Raw genomic sequence first — 18,179 nt, 5'->3', positions numbered from 1 at the left:
ACGGGCTAATGAGCGGGGCGGGCCGGGGGCGGTGTCTGCAGGAGGAACGTAACAACCTTCTGTAAATAAATTTGTCCAAAAGAAAGTGCATTTGCTGGGTTGTTCTTTTTTTCTTGGTTGTTGGTTTGTTGGGGAGGGGGGTGTTCTGTTTTTTTTTTTTTAAGCTCTGTGTGTGGATATCGACGTCAGTACCAAGGAAGTGCTATAGTTGATCTAACTGGAACCAGTTGCCTTTTCCAGGAGCCTGGGGATGCAGACCGACTCAGGTGGCACTTACCCAGGTGTGAAAGTGGTGGTAACCTTTAAGGGCGCTCTGAACGAGTGGACATAAATCTACCCGTTAGCAAATCTGCTCGACTGGGTAGCCTCTCCCCTGGTGTCAGGGAGCTCTCTCAGGACGGAAGGACTTAATATCCTTCTGCTAGACAGCGCACTCGGGCACCATCTGGAAGTCTCTGGCAAAGAGGGAAAATAGCCTTCCCTGGTTAATTTTTCAGACTATATTGAGATAAAGCAGATGTTAGTCAGCCATGTATCATGTGCTTCTACTGTCCGTCAGTCGGAGATTGCCAGGCTGCAGTAACAGCAGAAGAAAAGCAGTTACTTTGTACACAAGTGGACACGGCTGCCAAGTGCCACCCTATGTCCATGCGGTGTGATTACCCAGAAGCAAGACACTTCTTGAAACAGCTTATGTGGAAGGCAAATGTTTTTGTAAGAAGTGGGTAAAGAAGAGATCATGGCCTGAGACTTCACAAGCTGGTCATATTCTGTCCCTAATACAATTTATGATAAAATAGGGTTTCTTGCATCATGTTGAAAATTTTCTGTGGAAACTGTTTTTTACATTTGACTCTAGGAAATCAGACTGTTCTATAAAAACTGATTAATATATCTGAGAGTCTATGAGAAATAATCAAAACATTAAATTAAATGGAGGCTGATGTGTTTTATTTTTATAAGATTCCAATTATTCATTTTTACTTTAACAACTATCATATGGAATTCTTTAATAACTATGATATGGAATTAATAAGCTATGGTAATATGATGGCAAAACAAAATGTTTTCAAAGATTATTTTAATGTTTTCCAAAAAAGAAAAAAAAATGTTGAAGTAAATTTTGAAATATTGTTCATTCTTTCTCATTTGGGACAAAATTGTGGCTTTGAACATTGTTATTTCCTACAGAAATAAACTCTGAATTTGAGTGAGCTCTGATGTTATCATGTAAGTGATAAGGTGCTATAAGGCAGCTGGTTGTGTTATGCCAACTGTCTTTATCATGCAAAAATGCAGTAAGGCTATGGTTTCTATCGAAAAATGTGGTAACTAATCTGGAAGGTGCTTTTTTAGTATAAATTAGGTGGAGCCTCCAGTGTTCAGTCAGCTTCAAAATACTCTCAAGCTCAAATCAATTCTTAACAGTAATAGGGAGAGGGAGGAATTTGTGAGGATTTTTAAGGCTCAAGGTGTACTATGAGGCCAACCTTGACAGGTCAAAAGTAGATCATAAATAGTACTTGTGAGGTTATATCTTCAGCCCATGACTTTGCTATCACATGCCCAGTTTTCAACAAGTACAGAGCCATAGGCTTTCTTTGGAGTCCTAATGCAGGAATTGGCATTTGCAACCAGGTTTCTTTACAATTTTTCTTGTCTGGGAAAAGACAGAAAAGATTTTATACATTGTTAAACGTGACAACTAGACAGCACTGAGTTCCACCAACACCTAGTCCATCCTGCCGCAATTACAGCAAATTGTCTGTGTGGGACCTCCTTCTCCACTGAACTGCTCTCCTGTGACTCTGAAGAAGTTCAAGTTCATTCCCAGGTACCTGCAGGGAAAGCTATGTCACAACTCAGTCTGACAGCTCAGGTCTGCACATACATCTGAGAATTATTGTTATTAACCATCCCAACATGCTGCCCTAGTCTTGGAAATATGACAGTCATCGTAAATAAGTAGCCATTTGGGATAAAAAAAAATAAACATTCCTCCAGCTCCTTGACTTGACTTGTCAGAACCCTTTAAACACCAGTCACCTGAGCTGCTAAACAGTCTAAATAGCAGAAATTAGGTAATACTTCAGTCATCTGCCTCTGTTTTTTAGTATTTTGAGTCCATGTGTTTAAGGTAGTTAAAGGTCTACAGGACTTTCCAACTCAAATGTTGCAGCCTGACATGTAGGACTGCTAGCATTGTCTACCATATCCATGGGAAGTTGGATGGATGCAGATAACAACACTGGAGTGTACCAAAAGCTGTACCGGGAAACAAGGCAATGGACTCAGCTGGTAACAAGCCTTCTTTGGATGTTACTCGGGCTCTAGAGGGAAGAATTCAAACATCAGATAATGCCAGGCTGCAGATAACTTAGTCAGAGAGAACTTGCTGCTTTCTTTCTGCTCTTTTTCCTCTGGACAGAAGTGCCTTCTGATACGTGTTTAATTACACTGCTGTGCAGTTTTCCTCCTATGAAAATCCTACCTTTTCTGGTGGGTAGGGTGCTCTGCTCTGAGCAGCCTTGTTTGTGACTGAACTATCCAGAAGACACGTCACCACTTGACTTCAGTGTTGTAGCACAAGCCACAGTGCAGGACACATCAGTTTTCTGCACTCTGCCCTCAGGCTCCTTGGAGTGGTGAGTCACAGGACATGTCAGCCTTGCACTGTGGTACTTGTTTGTGCTGCCAAGGCATCTCAGCATTGAAATTTGTGTGACACAGACTGAGAGTCCAACCATGTGCCTCTGTGGAAGATGCCTTCATAAGTGCAGGTAAATTGCACTTTGAAAATGACACAGGCAAATGAACCACTTACACCTCTGAGAACAGCCTTACAGATTTCTCCACGTGTCTTCACCTGTGTCACAGAATAGAATCACATATGTACCTCTCTGTCCTGTCCCAGTGTTGTGTTGTTTCATATAAACTTCTATGCCAAATAAATGAGGGCTGAGCAAGACAGCATATTGGTTAAACAAGGCTTACATTAAGCAGAGACATAAAATTAATATGGTATAACATATTTTCTTCTACAATCTTTATTGATTTTCCATGCTTAGGGTGACCTTTTGAGAAGCTTGGTAATGTTCAAGATTTTTCTTCATTTTGAAAAGATTACCCTCAATGCTTTTCTTATTTTTTTCATTTTCCCTAGATAAAAGAATCTATTTACTTTAGCATGAGACAAAACACTGAAAATGTTGAAGCTCACTGTCAGATGCAAAAATATTTTTGTATCAATAGTATAAACAACCACAACTTCTTGTTAATTTTGCCTCTTTAGTAAGTGTAAAAAAACTACCTTAGGGAGGGTGTTTGTGTTGTGCAGACTTGTTTCAGGTAACTTTCTAATTTTCTGTGTTATATTTAAGAACAAATAACCTCCGATAATAACCTTTTATCTGTCTATTATTTTTATTTTCATAACAATGCTTAGAGTCTGCAAGCCTAAATCCACTGTGATAAGAGCTGTTCAAAGACATAAAGGAATACCCTGATCATTTAAAATATAAGAAAGATAAAAATAAAAATTCAAAATTAATACAGGTTATGCAATTTCACATAACTTCTCACTCACAGTGTAAGATTTGGAATATAGTTCTTCTCGAGTTCAGTCAAAGGATTGTTTGCTAAACCAAGTTTCTTCCTAATGGCAAGTATATTGAATAAAAATAGAAAGGTAAGGGCTTATTCTTACATTTTCCCAGACTGACTGTATTAGAAGGAGCACAGTAAGCTAACATGAGACCTGGCTTATTTTTTAAAACTGTAATACAGAGAGGTGCATAGGAGCAGCATATACAATACACATAAAATCCTCTCAGGATTTTCATTTGCAAAGGTATCCATCCTGTGCTGCAAGATCAAGTCTGTGACAAAATAAAATTTTATATTGCAGGTAGTCTGAAAAATGTAATTGCATTACTGTGTATAGTATGAGATGCAGGATATAATAATTAGCACCAGTTATAAAAATAACTAACTGTAGGATAGCACATGTGGTTTCAGGTAAGGTAATGCAACATAAACTAACACAATAACTATGATACAATATCCAGGATAGTATTTGGAAGATAGGTAAGGCTTTGAAAATACTTCTCAGTTCTGTCCTTTGTGCCATGCCACAAACTAGCACAGACTTTCGACTCCAGATAGGATTGTGACTGGGCATTGATATGCACAACCATGTGATAACTTCTGGAATGGTTAGTATGCTGGAATGTTTATTTTTATTTTCTTCTTTTTTTCCTTTTAATGTATGTATCTGTAATTTATTCAAGTGCAAAAGTATACAAGCACCATCAAAATGGGAATGTAATAAAATTCCATATATATTTGTGTTTGGGAAAGGGCTGTTTTCTCTCCATATTGTAGAAGTTAGACAGTAGGTCTACAGAGCACAGGAATTAAATATGAACCTCTTATGTGCAGAAGAATTTTACCTTTAATCCCATCAACACTGCTCATCCCTTTGTGGTTGTGTGATAAGTCACTCTCCCACTGGCAAAACACAGACATTATGTTATTCAGTGATGACTTTGGAGGGTGACAGCAGCTAATGTTGCAGAAAGGGTTTGTTCTTTCAACCCACTCCTTCCCACCTGCAGAGCTACACAGGCAGGAGAACAGAATACCAGAGCTGTGGGAAGGGTCATACTTGCTGCGCTGACAGCCTCTGCCTGTCACACCCTCTGGTCCCAAAAGCAATGGGTAGCATTTGGCCAGTGACTAGACAAGTCTATTTTCAGTCTCTTTTTATCCTATATTTCTGTCACTACAGAGCACTCATGCAAATGTATGTATGGAAGCTGCTGTTACAAAGCTGCAATTTCCTGGACTGCATTAATTTTACCACAGTATATTATGACAGACAGAAATTATAATAGTAAAGAACTCTTCATTTACACAAAGGGAGATGTCTTCTGCTATTTCTAACTGGAATTGCAATTCTTGTAAAGTGTTATCTTCTTATCAGCTTTCCCTTATTGTACATCTGTCATTTTTTTACAGTATTGGTGCTATTTCCAGTTAACCTTATTTTTAGAACAATGGAGGAGTTTTCAGTCTCAATTAAGAAGCAGTTCACACTGGAAAATGCAATGTTTATTGACAGGAAAATTGTTTACGGGTTTTAAATTTCTTTCCAGCCCAGTTCTGTCTCAGTGTATTAGCATAACTGTTAAGCTCTTTTTTGGTCATCTTGGAGACACAGCTGCTTTCAAAAATCTTTATTTAATTTATTAATCTTCTCTGAATCACATTACATATAGTCAAGATTCTTTCCTTTGTTAATTGACAGATTTTGCTACTCAATAAACATCTATATTATTAAATATCTGTATTATATTTAAATATCTAGATCTCTTCCTTCTGTAAAATCATTCAATTTCTTTACTAATGCCAGTCAAATGGTCTTGTATTAGTAGCTTTTGAATAATCTTTTAATTCTTTTTTCTACTTTCTTTCTATTCTTGAATGAATTAATTTTAAAGAATTAATTTAGTTCTAAAGTTATTAGACACTTCTAAATGTTAGCATCCTATACAATTTTAATTTGATCTCTGATTTTTAGTCCTAAGGGTGGGGGTTTGAGGGGAACAATAAAGAAAAATTTGTCTTAACTTCTATTTGAGCATTTTTTTCTGTTTCATTTGGAGTTACTTTTTAGCCAGAAACACCTCTGAGCCTTGGGTCACGAAACCAAGCAATATCAGGTTTATTCAATACCTACATAATATACATTCATAAAAAAATGGGTAAAGATCTAAAGTGACTTATGGCACTTCAGTAGACAGCACCTTTTGCTCTGAGGAAGAACAGAGCTGCTGTACCCTCCTGGCACTGGTGGAGACTAAGTATAAAGAAGGAAGCTTCAAACCGAAGTCAAGGTTACAGCAGCTTTTGATCTTTATCTATCCCATGACACATATCACAAGAATACCAGCATCTTGGTCAAACTCCACTTCGGATAATTAAGCATCTTGAATTCCCTTTGCCATTTCAGGAGCTCATGTCCACTATGGCTTGGGGTTCTGCAAGACTTCTGTGAGTTAGAGAACCTCCATACAACCAGATGGGAAAGAAAAGAGGTTGAGGGGGAATGGGTTTACTCTAGATACCCAAAATTAAACTGTTTGCATGTTTGCATCTAAACATCGGCTGCATCTGCAGAACCTCTTCAATTGATGTTTTTCATAAAGAAATAGTTTAGCTTTAGAGATAGCAGTTCTATTGTGTCTTCTAGCATGTGATGCAAGGGTGGCAACAGCTAGTCTAATCACAGACACCATTAGAGAGGAACTTGTAATTAACCACAAAACATTATAGCAATGAGGAACCAGACAAATTAGAAACCTGGAGGAATTCCAACTACCAGAAATCTGAATTTCCTGCTATAAGGATAAAATGTATCTAGATCTTACCAGTGCAGATTGAAAATGGAAAAATAGAAACATACATTTATCTCCCATTGATGGAAAAGATGTAAAAAGCATGGCAATAGTTATTGTGAGCTTCAGCAGAAGAATATTACAGCTTTTTGATACAAACCCCAATATCTTTCTGAGAAAGGTTAAAACAGAGCCAGGATTTACTTATGCTTATCAAATGATCAGTCTCAAGATTGTCAGGAGAAGATGCAGGATGTATAACAAGGAAAAAGAGTGTAAAATAGTGCAATTAAGGTAGTAACTGAGTAGAAAAAAATCCTTTACCAGTACTACAAACAAGTTTCTAGATCCATAGAGTTGAAAAAGGTGCAATGAAATGAATGTATTTAATACCATTCCAGCATCTTTATAAGTAGTTCACCTCATGTCATGGCTGGGCTTCGCGAACGAAGATTTGGGAAGGCTCTAACCACATTTGTTACAGGCACGCTGGTGGCTTATGAGGCCAATACGTGACAGACATGTCTGATTGCAAAAGGCACAGCAGAAAGACTCCTTAGATGGTGTATTCTGCAATACACGGTTCTTTCTGCGTTGCCTTTTTTCCTCGAGAGTGATCCTGCGTGTGTTCTCAAAGGAGACAGGAACGTTATAGATGGTGTGTCTCCAGACCTCCCGATTGGAGGCCAGAGTAGACCAGTTATGTTGATCAATATGGCCAAGGCTGAGATATTGTTTCAGGGAGTCCTTGTATCTTCTCTTCGGGGCTCCTCTCATGCAGCAGCCAGTGGCAAGTTCACCATGGAGCTCAAGTACAAGCTCAAGTAGTTCACCTAATGAAGAGCTAATAAACCTTGTAAGCACATAACGCATGAAACAGGATTCCTGTGATCTTTTTATACAGGGGTGTCCTAGTTACAGAGGCTGGGACCAGTTTATCACTATGTGGGTATAACCAAAACTGTGTATATTACACTGTTTATGTAATTTCTGATGGACTGTTAATAAATGGATTGTTTACAGCAGTTGACCGGGGGCACACCTGATGCCTCAGTCTACAAACTGGGTGTTAAAGAACCCTGTGAGGCAGGGGAGTGTTCTTTTGTTTTCACACCAATGACTCAGCTGTGATAATGCCCCTACAAAAAGACATTAACAGCTTTACAGCCAGCCTGAGAGGTCGTGTCTGCTAATGGGCCACAACAGGCTGGCATAACAGGCAGCTGCAACACCTAGACCATCAAAGATTCCAAAAATATCCTGTGCTTCACAGAGTTAAATCACCCATTGTGAAACTCCCCGCCCTGGGGAAGGCACTGGGCATTCCCACCTGAACTTAAGTATATATAAACTTCAGGTCTGGGGACTTCTGGTACCACTAATAGGATCCAGAGGAGGACCAGAATTGCAATCATCATCTCGACCAATGGGTTTTCTTTTCCTTTAACTTTGCACCCAGGGGGACCACGTGGTGCTCAACGTAGGGACTAACAAACACTGTTCTGTTCTTGTCCCAGGGTACTGGGTTATGCATCTGTTTTTTGTGGGTTAAAACTAGGTTTTTTCTGTATCATTGCATTTATTGTAATCTTTTTTTAGTAAATTGTAACTCTGACCTGTAATCTCTCTTGTAATCTCCCACTGGTTTACTTTTAAACTAGTACAAAGGAAAAGAGACATAGTTGCTCCAGTGTATCTCTGCAAATTCCATTTTGATGTGCATCAGCTTTGTGAACCAATGACAAAAAGCATGAAAAGCTTCTGTAAGAAATGTATAATATCTATGTTCTTTGATATGTCCTTGTCATCTAACATCTCTGGGCACGTTACTAAAACAAATGACAGAGCAAGAATGAGTACAATTCTCTTAACATATTTTTGAGAGCATGCTATTGGAAATTGAGGAGTTGGGAGTTCAAAGTCACTAGTTTAGAATTTCCAGGGAAATGGAAAATTCAGTTCTGCCACAGATTCAAGCCCTAAAAGCAACTTTCCTCCTGAAAAAAAACAAACAAGCAAACAAAAAATACCCCAACAAAACAAAATAAAAAAAACTAACCCTGAAGGAATAATGTCATCTGTTTCTGTAAGTATCACTTGCTTCTAAGTATGGAAAATTATTTTTGTGAAATACTTAATGGGATAAATGGAAATACACATCAGCTTTGTTTATTTGTTGCTTTGGATTTGGAGAAACTGCTGGATCTTCTTCTTTCTCCTGCATGATACACTGCAAATGTGTAGAAAGCCCTGGCAGGTGCTTACTAATAGGTTCTGTCAATCTGGAGATAAAAATTAACGAAGCAGTTTGAGTGAAGAATGGAAAGATGACTGATGTTAAGTGTCAACAGTGGTTCAAAATGTTAGAAGTAGCACTTTTGTACTTAGAGCCCCATAGCTATAAGGTACAGCTTATTCTTTCTTCATTTACCACGTGTTGTATCCTCCACATATTCTACACCTTTTCAAATAACTCAATCTTCCCATTTCGAATAATTGTTGTCTTACTTGCTCTCACCCCTCTCCACAATTCAGTCATAAATCATTTCACGTAGAGGGTATTCACTGCAACACGCTCCATGAGCAAACAGAAGTCTATTGTCAAACTCATCAACTACTTAATCAGGTCTTTGTTTGTAAATGTTGGAGTTAGTGCGATAGTTTTCTTTGGAGTGTGTGCAGCAATGTCTCTGCACTTCAGTCAGAATATTTGTGGGGCTCACTTGCTTTGGGATTACACTGCTGAGTTTTGGAATTTGTCCATCTGTTTTGTTAATCTCTTTTAACCATTAATTACCCCAGTACTCGTATTTACCACTCCAAGTCTTACCCTGGTTTATCTCTTGCTTTGTCCTCTTCTCTGGCTTCTCACTCAGCTTATCCCAGTTTTCTCTTGCAGCCTTGCTTCTTGCCAGAGATATCTCCTAAATCCACCTATCTGAGATAGGGATCAATGATTGTTTGCCTCCTTCTCTGGCTACTCCTAGTCCCATTATTCACCCTCCTATTTTAGAATCCATAAGACTGTAGAATAGTTTGAGTTGAAAGTGTCCTTTAAAACCCATTTAGTCCAGCCCCTGTACAATGAGCAGAGACACCTTCTACTACATCAGGTTGCTCAGAACCCTGTCCAACCTGACCTTGAATGTTTCCAGGGTGGGCCATGTCCCATCTCTCTGGGCAACCTGTTTCTGTGTTTTAACCCCCTCAATTCCTCTCCCTTTGTCAAACACATTTTTTCCAGTTCCCCCTTCCATTTTCTACTGGCTCCAGACACTCTTTCCTCTTGTCACAGCCATGATCTCTCTCTTCAAATATCATCTGTCTAGTTCCTTTCAGAATTTTTGCTTTCCTTTCCCTGTGTCTGGATTTCCAGACTCCTCTTCTGAATCTTCTGGTTGGCTTTTCCTTGTCCTTAGGGCACTCAAGTCAGGCAGATTCCTTTCTTCCCTGCCAGGGTACCCAGTAGATGAGAGATCTATGGGTGGGCTCAAGGACTCAGTGCTGTGGGGGGGTACTGGCAGCCCAGAACTGAGATTAGAGAATGGGTTTAGCTTGGTACTTCATCCCTGGCCAGCAGTTTGTCTGACACAGATGAATATTTTTGGTTGAGTTGTAACAGGGATGGAAACAATTATATGTGCTGGAAATGATGGAGAGAATTCTGTATGCTGGAAAGTTATTCAAAGGTATAACTGTATTTTATTGATATAAGAACTTATATTGCAGAAATCACAGTGCAAATACTTAGTCATATATTTGTCTTGAAATCTATGTACAAGTAAAATGCAATTTTAACTGGAATGCTTGCTATTGAATGTTACTTTGAGAGTCTCAGAGGTTGTAGTGTCCAGTTACACTTCTTAGCCGTTTAAGGAGTACCTATGGTTTCTGTTTTCTTTTTTTTTTCATTATGAGATATGGGAAGATTACCTGGCAAAAAAATGTCTGTTTAACATGTGACACTCTCTTTCATTGTTTTATAACAATATGATGAGCTATATTTGGCAACTCCACAATCTAGAAAGTAAATAAAGAGCATAGTGAAAATGATAGCAGCTCCAAGGGGTTTAGCAGAGTGTGGATTATTGGCCAAGATTCTTGCCAAGACTACACCAGCAAAATGTGATGATATCCAGTGCTAACCCTGTGAAACCTGGCTGACAGACTGCTGAATGCATTAAGGGACTGTACTTTACTGGAAATCCCAAACGTTCAATTTTTAATTTTTTTTTTCTCCTGAAAAGCAGTGTAAAGAGCTGCAGCTCGGCTTTTTCATTCTGCCTGTTGTTTCTGAGCATTTAGGATGCATTCAAGCCACCTCTTGTCAAACATAGATCACATCTCAGTTATATAGCTAAAAAAACTGCTTAAAAATCCAGACTCGTGGGTTTTCATGAAATCTCACCATTCTGGCTGCTAAGATTTAAGAAAGTAAAACACTGCAAAGCTCACAATACATTTGCTGAGGCTGGCAAAATGAGCTAGCGCTAACAGACACATTTCCCAATAGCAGTCTTCATAGAAATCAAGGACGTCTCCAGGTAACAGCCGCAGTCTCTCTGCATCCCAGCATTTGTGAAACAACTGTGAATAATGAGTGACCCTGAATCTGTTTGCATCAACAGAGACCTGAGATTCTTTTTACACCTTCTGGTGCTACAAATACAGAAGGTAAATACATTGGTCCTTGTAAGCTCTAAAATGTCAAATCCAGAAATAAACACCACTATTTTGTTTAACTGACAAATATGACTCATTACAGATTTTATTAAGTGATTTGATATGAATTAGGTCCTGACTCTTGGCATATTTGTGTTGAAAAATTATTAGAAAACAGTTTCATAGATGAGGGATCTCCGTTGCAGATGTCCTGCTGTGAAAATGTGATAGCACTGTTTCCAGCAAACATAAATGAACAATAGGAAAATCTCAGCTAGTTCATTTACTGATATAAGTGAACTTTCAGACAATATATGGTACATATACTGGACTAGGAGATTATTTTAGAAGCCTAACAGAACATGCCATATTGCTCTTCACGTTCTGTGGAGGCTTCATTGCAAGGTCATGTATACTTAATTCATGTAGAGTAATTGCAAATCTTATTACCAGCCAGTTTTATTGCATAGAGTAAAGAAAAGTTTAGCTACTTTTCCTCCAATATCTAGTCTCAAGTGACCAAGATTGACTGATTATGTAGTACGTAAATCAGAAAACTCTCAATAAAACCTTAGCAAAACAACAGAGCCACTTCAAAAGAGTTTCATGTATGGCTATAACCAGCCTATAATTCACTTTATTGCTCAGCAAGAAACCACTTGTAGATAGTGGAGAGGAATGAGATATGCACTGGCCTAAAAATAGTAAGACAGCTTCTTTGCTTGACCAATGTTTTATATCATTTAGCCAAGTAAGACTTAGATAGTCTTTACTGCTGTCATGAAAACTGTCTGCCAAACAGCTTTAGCATGTTGGTTTTGCAATTGAAGAAACGATATCAAGATTTTTGGAGAGTGACAGAAGTACCGGGGTCCTCCCACAACTTAAAAGATATCAATAAACAAGCGGCCTTCCTGATGTTTAGCATGCTTACTGAGAAACCACTGGGAGAGTGATACTAGAAAGGATGTCAAAGTGCAGTACTTTAAATAGCCATGCATGCTTTACTCCCAAGAAAGCAAATACAACAGAAAGAAAACACCGGCAGCTGGTTAATTCACTGTCCAGGTCAGCTGGTATCACAGGCATCAAGTTACTGACTTCAGTGACTAACTCAACAATATTGTCATGTTGCAAAAGTGCCCTTTAATTCTGAAAGTTTCAATTTTGACAGTGTGTGAGACACACTGCGTAGATGGTGCTTAGTACAGAGCATCTTACAGCTATCATTGATTTCAATGGGAAGCTTAAATTCCTACAGAACAGATTAACGAAGTCATAAATTTTAATACCAGAAAGGGCCATTATAGTAATCCAGTAAGACTTCTTTGAATTCTGAGAAAGCCAGTAAATGCTGCTTGCATGAAGCCTATAACTTAGACCTGAGCTAACATATATACCCAGGAAGGCTTTCAGTCTTTGTTTAAAGACCTATGTGACAGCGAACCTATCGCATCCTAGAAAAAGTGCTTCAGAGTTAGTTACCTCATAGTTCAGTTCTTTCTTTTCTTTTTTTCATTTCAACTTCTAACCATTATGTTTCATTATGACCTTATCTGCTAAACCACCTCTTCTACTCAGGAATCATAATTAGCTAAGCTGAGCTTACATGTAGGAAGGCTCAAGCTAGGTACTGTCATCATCAGAGAGGCAAACCAGAGGAAAAATATACACATATACACAATCCTGATGTACATAGCACTGATGAGCTGGCAGATCAAAAGGTCCCTGAGGAATCAGGGATCCTGGTGCGAGCAGGTAGAGCCCCTGGAGCAGGCAGTGCAGGAGACTGCTGATTCCCATGGTGACAATTTCCCCAAATTCAGAATTTTTTCCTTTTATGAGGATTTCTGAACAGCCAGCAGCCTTTAGTCTCCACCCCCTAAGCCATACTCACACATTGCAATATCGGAGAGTGTCATTTTCTCAGGCCTCAGCAAATGTCTCCTCCTGCTGCTGGGTTATTCTCTCTAGCTCAACTGCTGCTTCCCTTTGGTATGCTCAAAGCTGTTGTCTCCAAAACTTGTGATGTGGGTTTTTTTGACCACAATTGGCCATGAGTTAGTTTATAATGTTGGGTTGTCTGTTTTCAGTGTTTTCAAGGACTTTGCTGTTATCCCACATTAAACTCCAGTTTACAACAGTCGTCTGGCACAAAGCTCCTGTTCCCACGGCAGGCTCTCACCACAGGCTGATAACAAGCCCTGCAGACCAGAACTGGGGCATTGAGTCTGTGGCCTGCTGCTAGCAAGGGCAGTGCTGTTCTTAATAGCTTTCATTTATTCCAGGTTTCATAGCAGCAGAGGAAACTCATTGTTAGCTGGCTGTGCAGCGTGACCTCCCCAGCATTTATGGTACCTCTGCTCTTGAACCTCATACTTAGTGTGCCCTAAAATCTCCACTCTTGTGTAAATTTGAGATCAGCTATATTAAGATAACTGTTGTTGAAATGAGGCTAGCATATTGTAAAATCACTTTAATCAACTTACCTACATCAACACTTAGCACTTCTCACTTGGTGACTTGAGGTATTTATTTGGTCATTGGTATTTATTCTATATGCTTTTGGATTACTGCTAAAGATATGGCAGAAGCCTGGACTAAAACCAGTTGTCACTACAGGGACCTCACTCGATCCCTGTAGTGACTACCCTTTGACTGGGGATAGTTCTGTTGGAGGGAAGGAGCCTCTGCTACCTTTTTTTTCCTGAAAGATTTAAGGTTGTAGTCCCCCAAAACACTGGAGAGCTCAGCCTGCTTGAAGGACAGACTGTTTCATATGTCTGAACATCTAATTACAGTGTCTTGTATGGTAAAAAGAGGATGGTTTTTTACTTTGCTGTAATTTCTAAAGTTTAAAAGAAACTGAAATCTAGGTGGTTATATGTTAAGGAAACTTTCCCATCTGACCATTAGGATGTCACCCTGGGAGTCTCACTCGCACCACTCCAGACTTTATCTGCTGGGACAGAGGCCCCTTTGCAGCAAGAGAGTCCAGTGACCCAACAGGTGCCCTGTTTGACTCCCTGCACACTCCACACTCACACAAGTTTCCCTCACCGGCTCAACCCCAGGTTTCCCATGGCAGAGTCCCAGATGTACTGTTCCTGCAAGTAGTTTAATCGTGGTGCAGTGACTTAAGGAGGTGGGTACCGGGGGTTCTGTACCCTCACAGTCTGTGCACCCACACTTCATGCACCTCTTGGTCCAATGGTGGTTTTTGGTCTGGGGTCTTCTTGTTGTTCATCAGGTCCTGCAGAGTCTCTGGGTGACTGATCACCCCTGCCTGGCTGGTGTTGCACACCCCCATTCCCTTTGTCAGGCAAAAGGTCAGTGCTCCTTCACGGCTCAGTGCCTGCGGTTCCAGCCGCACAGGGCACAATGTGCACATCACGCACCAAGCAACCTGAACTAAGTGCATTCCTCAGCAGTCCCCCTTTGTTTTAATTGAGCATTCCTGCTAATATACTGAAAGAAAAAAAGAAAAAACTTCTGAGGCATTTAACCTCTGCCCTTACACGCAACATTATTACACGTAACAAACAAAAGACAATTAAGGCTAACAAGATTGCCATAGGGTGGAGTACAAGATTATAGATTCTTATGCACAAATACTTAAATGATTACCAATACAAAATCACCAAGGATTCTCAGAAGTCATTTATTTATCAACTGGTTGATCATCCACTCTTCATTCAATGTGAGAATGGTGTATCCAGTTTTCCTTACCTAAAACTTTAACAGCAAAACTTTAAACAACAAAATAAGAACATAGTAGGACAGGATATGGCCTTCCCATTTAGGTTCTAACTTGGATTTTCTAGCAAATACCTTAATTAAAACTTCATCTTCAGGCTGTATATTATATTCCTGTATATCAGGTAGCACATGTTGATACCATTGAGCATAATCTTTTCTGCTCTTATATGCTCTTTTTACATCTATAAAACATACTGTGTCAACAGTACAGTTTGAAGGCAAACAAAGGTTGACTTTCTTCATCTAATGGGATGCTGAAAAAGGCAGCTGTTAAATTATTTACAATAAAACATCTGTCTTGTGGTATTTGCAAAAGTGTAGTTGATGGGCCTGACAGCACTGGGTGAGGGGTCATCACGTGTTGGTTAATTGCCTGCAACTCCTGCATGAGCAGTACTTGGGGTCTCCATCTTCATCTAACCTATTCTTCTTTACAGGCAGTATAAGGATGTTATGTGAACACACACATACCTTTAAAATGCCTTTGGCTAAATATTAGTCTCTCTGGTTTTGGATACTTTTCTCAGCTTCCAGTGGAATAGGGTGCTGTCTCACACTGGGTGGCACTCCTCCCTTGGCTTGAATACATACAGGCTATGCTAAAACCACCACTACTTCACCTGATCTGGTTTTACCCCAAAAGTCTGATAGCACAGGTTTCAATATTTCTTGTATCTTCTTTTCTCTTTTGGAGCTCTCAGTAATCACACTCAGTCCCACAATTATTAAATCCGTTCCTTCTGGCAACAAACACAATTCTGCATCTAATGCCTGTAGAAGCTGTCTCCCTAACAAGCACACTGGAGAATCTTCTACTTATATGAATCTTCCCCACACACTCTTATTTTCTATTGTTGCTAATTAGGATTTACTTATATACTTTTTTTCCTACCTAGTGGCTACATGTAGGAAAACTTAGTCTGTGGTTACTGACCCTCTTGGAGTAAACGTTAAGAGGAATAATGTGGCTCCCACCAGAAATTCAACATTGAGACCCTCTACCCCACATACCATATGTCCCCATTGATCACCCCACTGACATTCTCCACAAATTGTATACTTCTAATTCTATTGTTCCCTCAAATTCAGTAGAATCTCTGGCCTCTAGTCATTATGACTGTTTGTTCTCACACAGTTAATCTCTCCTGCTCATTTCCTCCTCTTGGTTGGAGGGGATATTCTCTTTGTCTATGTCCTAAATTTCTACAATAGCAACACTCCATTTCCACATTCCTTCTTCTCTGTCTATTCCTGCTTTCTGGTTTAGATCCACTAAGTGTATTTGGTCTTCCTCTCTTCCTTTTTCTCCCTCAGAGATTTCCAGTCAAGGCAACAGCCACCAGATTTTCCACTGTTTCTCCAATTTCCCTTTCCTCCTCTACTTGCTCTGCCCTCCTTTTTTCTTCCGCCCATCATATGCAAATACTGCTATGTGTAAAATTTTCTGTAGTTTTACTCCCTGCCACTCTGGAATATATTTCTTAAAATACTTCCAGATGTCTGGGGATGCCTGATCTACAAAGACACTAATTACAAGTATATCATTAAAGCGTAGTGAAGTAATTCGCCCATATTCTAGTAAAACCTGTTGGAGGTGGCCTCAAAAGGATGTTCATCCATTCTCTGTCTACATTGCTTTATTTTAGTCCAGTAAACCCTTTGTTCCCCACATACTGTTATTGCTTCAACCAGGTTTTTAAGTCCTGTGTAACAAGCAGCCCTGTCCTCTGCAGTACCATCATCCCAATTTGGGTCATTCGCTGGCCAGTGGTTCCTGTTTCCTTCTGCCTGCTGTGCTAGTTCTGCTTTGTTATACCCTCACAGTCTGTGTACCTGCACTTCATGCACCTCTTGGTCCAATGGTGGGTTTTGGTCTGGGGTCTCCTTGTTCACTGGGTCCTGCAGAGCCTCAGAGTGTCCGGCCATGCCCTGGCTGGTGCCGTAGGTCCCTGGGCCCTTTTTCGGGCAAAGGGCCCTCACCCATTCACTGCCCACTGCCTGGCACTCCAGGGCTCAATTTGCAGCTTGCACACTGAGATACCTGCAGTATCTTTCAACAGTGTAAACCAGTATTTTATTTTTAAATATACAGCGTATTCAAGAGCATGTATTAAATGTTAGCATATTTGTGCATACACACATGCGTGGACAAATATAAGCCATTAACAAACTGATATAGAGCGTGTGCAAGTTAGTTAAGACAAAATCCACCCTGGATTTGTCCCTATTCTGGATTTACAGAATGTTTATAGGGCCACCCTAGTAATTTCCAGTGCTAAACTACTTTCCTAGCTGTTTTGTTCTGATAGGCTGGAAATAGCAGGTGGAGGGAAAGGAAAATTATATTTCCAGGTATTGACATACAAATCTGAAAATTATCTACATTTCAACATAGTTGTAAAGGAGATCTAAAAAAATGAGTGGTTCTATACACCGAAAGAGTTCGATCCATCATGTTAAGATTCTATTTTAGACTCGTGTCCTTCCTTTGCACTTGACAGTGAACTTCACAGTATCTCAGAATCATTTAGGTTGGAAAAGACGTTTAAGATGGTCTTCGAGTCTGTTAACCCAGCACTGCTAAGTCCATCACCAAACCGTTTCCCTAAGCAACACATCTACTGTTTTTTAAGTACCTCCAGAATGGAATTCTTCTAGAGGCTCTGTTCATAAAAATGTTAAAAAAATGACAGCAATGACCTTTAGAGTTAAGCACAAACACTCTGTTCCATTACCAAAGTTTTTGCTCAGTTTGAATAATTTTAAACCCAATTAAAATAGTAATGTTTATATTTTGCCTAGGTCAACTGAATGTTCCACAAAATAGTGTTGGTGACTGCACTGAGCAGAAAAGCATCTCACAAGAATCTGTAGTTCCCACTTTGAGGTGGGGATTTTGCTCCAAACAGGAAGTTTGGATTTTTACTGTATTTAAAATGTGAGACTTTATGAGGAGTAATTTCACAATGGTGAGGAGACAGAAACATGCCAACTTAGAAAATCGTGAGCCCTTCTGGGTATTTTTTACCTGTAAGTAGCTCCGGGTAAAAAACTCGCAGACACTGCACGCTCGAAAAACTCGCACAGCAGCGAACAGGTTAATTTTTTTCCCCCCTTAACATGATAAATCACGTAAAACCCCTAAACTATTCCCTTCTCACCTCTACCCTCCCTCTTTAATAGGATTTCCCTCTAGTTGAGCTAAACGTATCGTTTTTTCCTAATGCAGACTTGTCCACTGGGATCCTTTTCCGTGCAGGAGGCAGGACAGAGCAGCCCCGCAGATGTGAGCGGACAGAGAAGGCGGGTGGAGCTCTCCCGTGCTCTCCCAGCCCTAAACAAACCAAGCGCTTCCACCTC

Source organism: Manacus vitellinus, unplaced genomic scaffold (assembly GCF_001715985.3).
Source record: "Manacus vitellinus isolate BGI_N305 unplaced genomic scaffold, ASM171598v3 scaffold_1_pilon, whole genome shotgun sequence".
Classification (NCBI taxonomy): domain Eukaryota; kingdom Metazoa; phylum Chordata; class Aves; order Passeriformes; family Pipridae; genus Manacus; species Manacus vitellinus.
The sequence above is the reverse complement of the archived record's forward strand: the minus strand, read 5'-3'. Positions refer to the sequence as shown.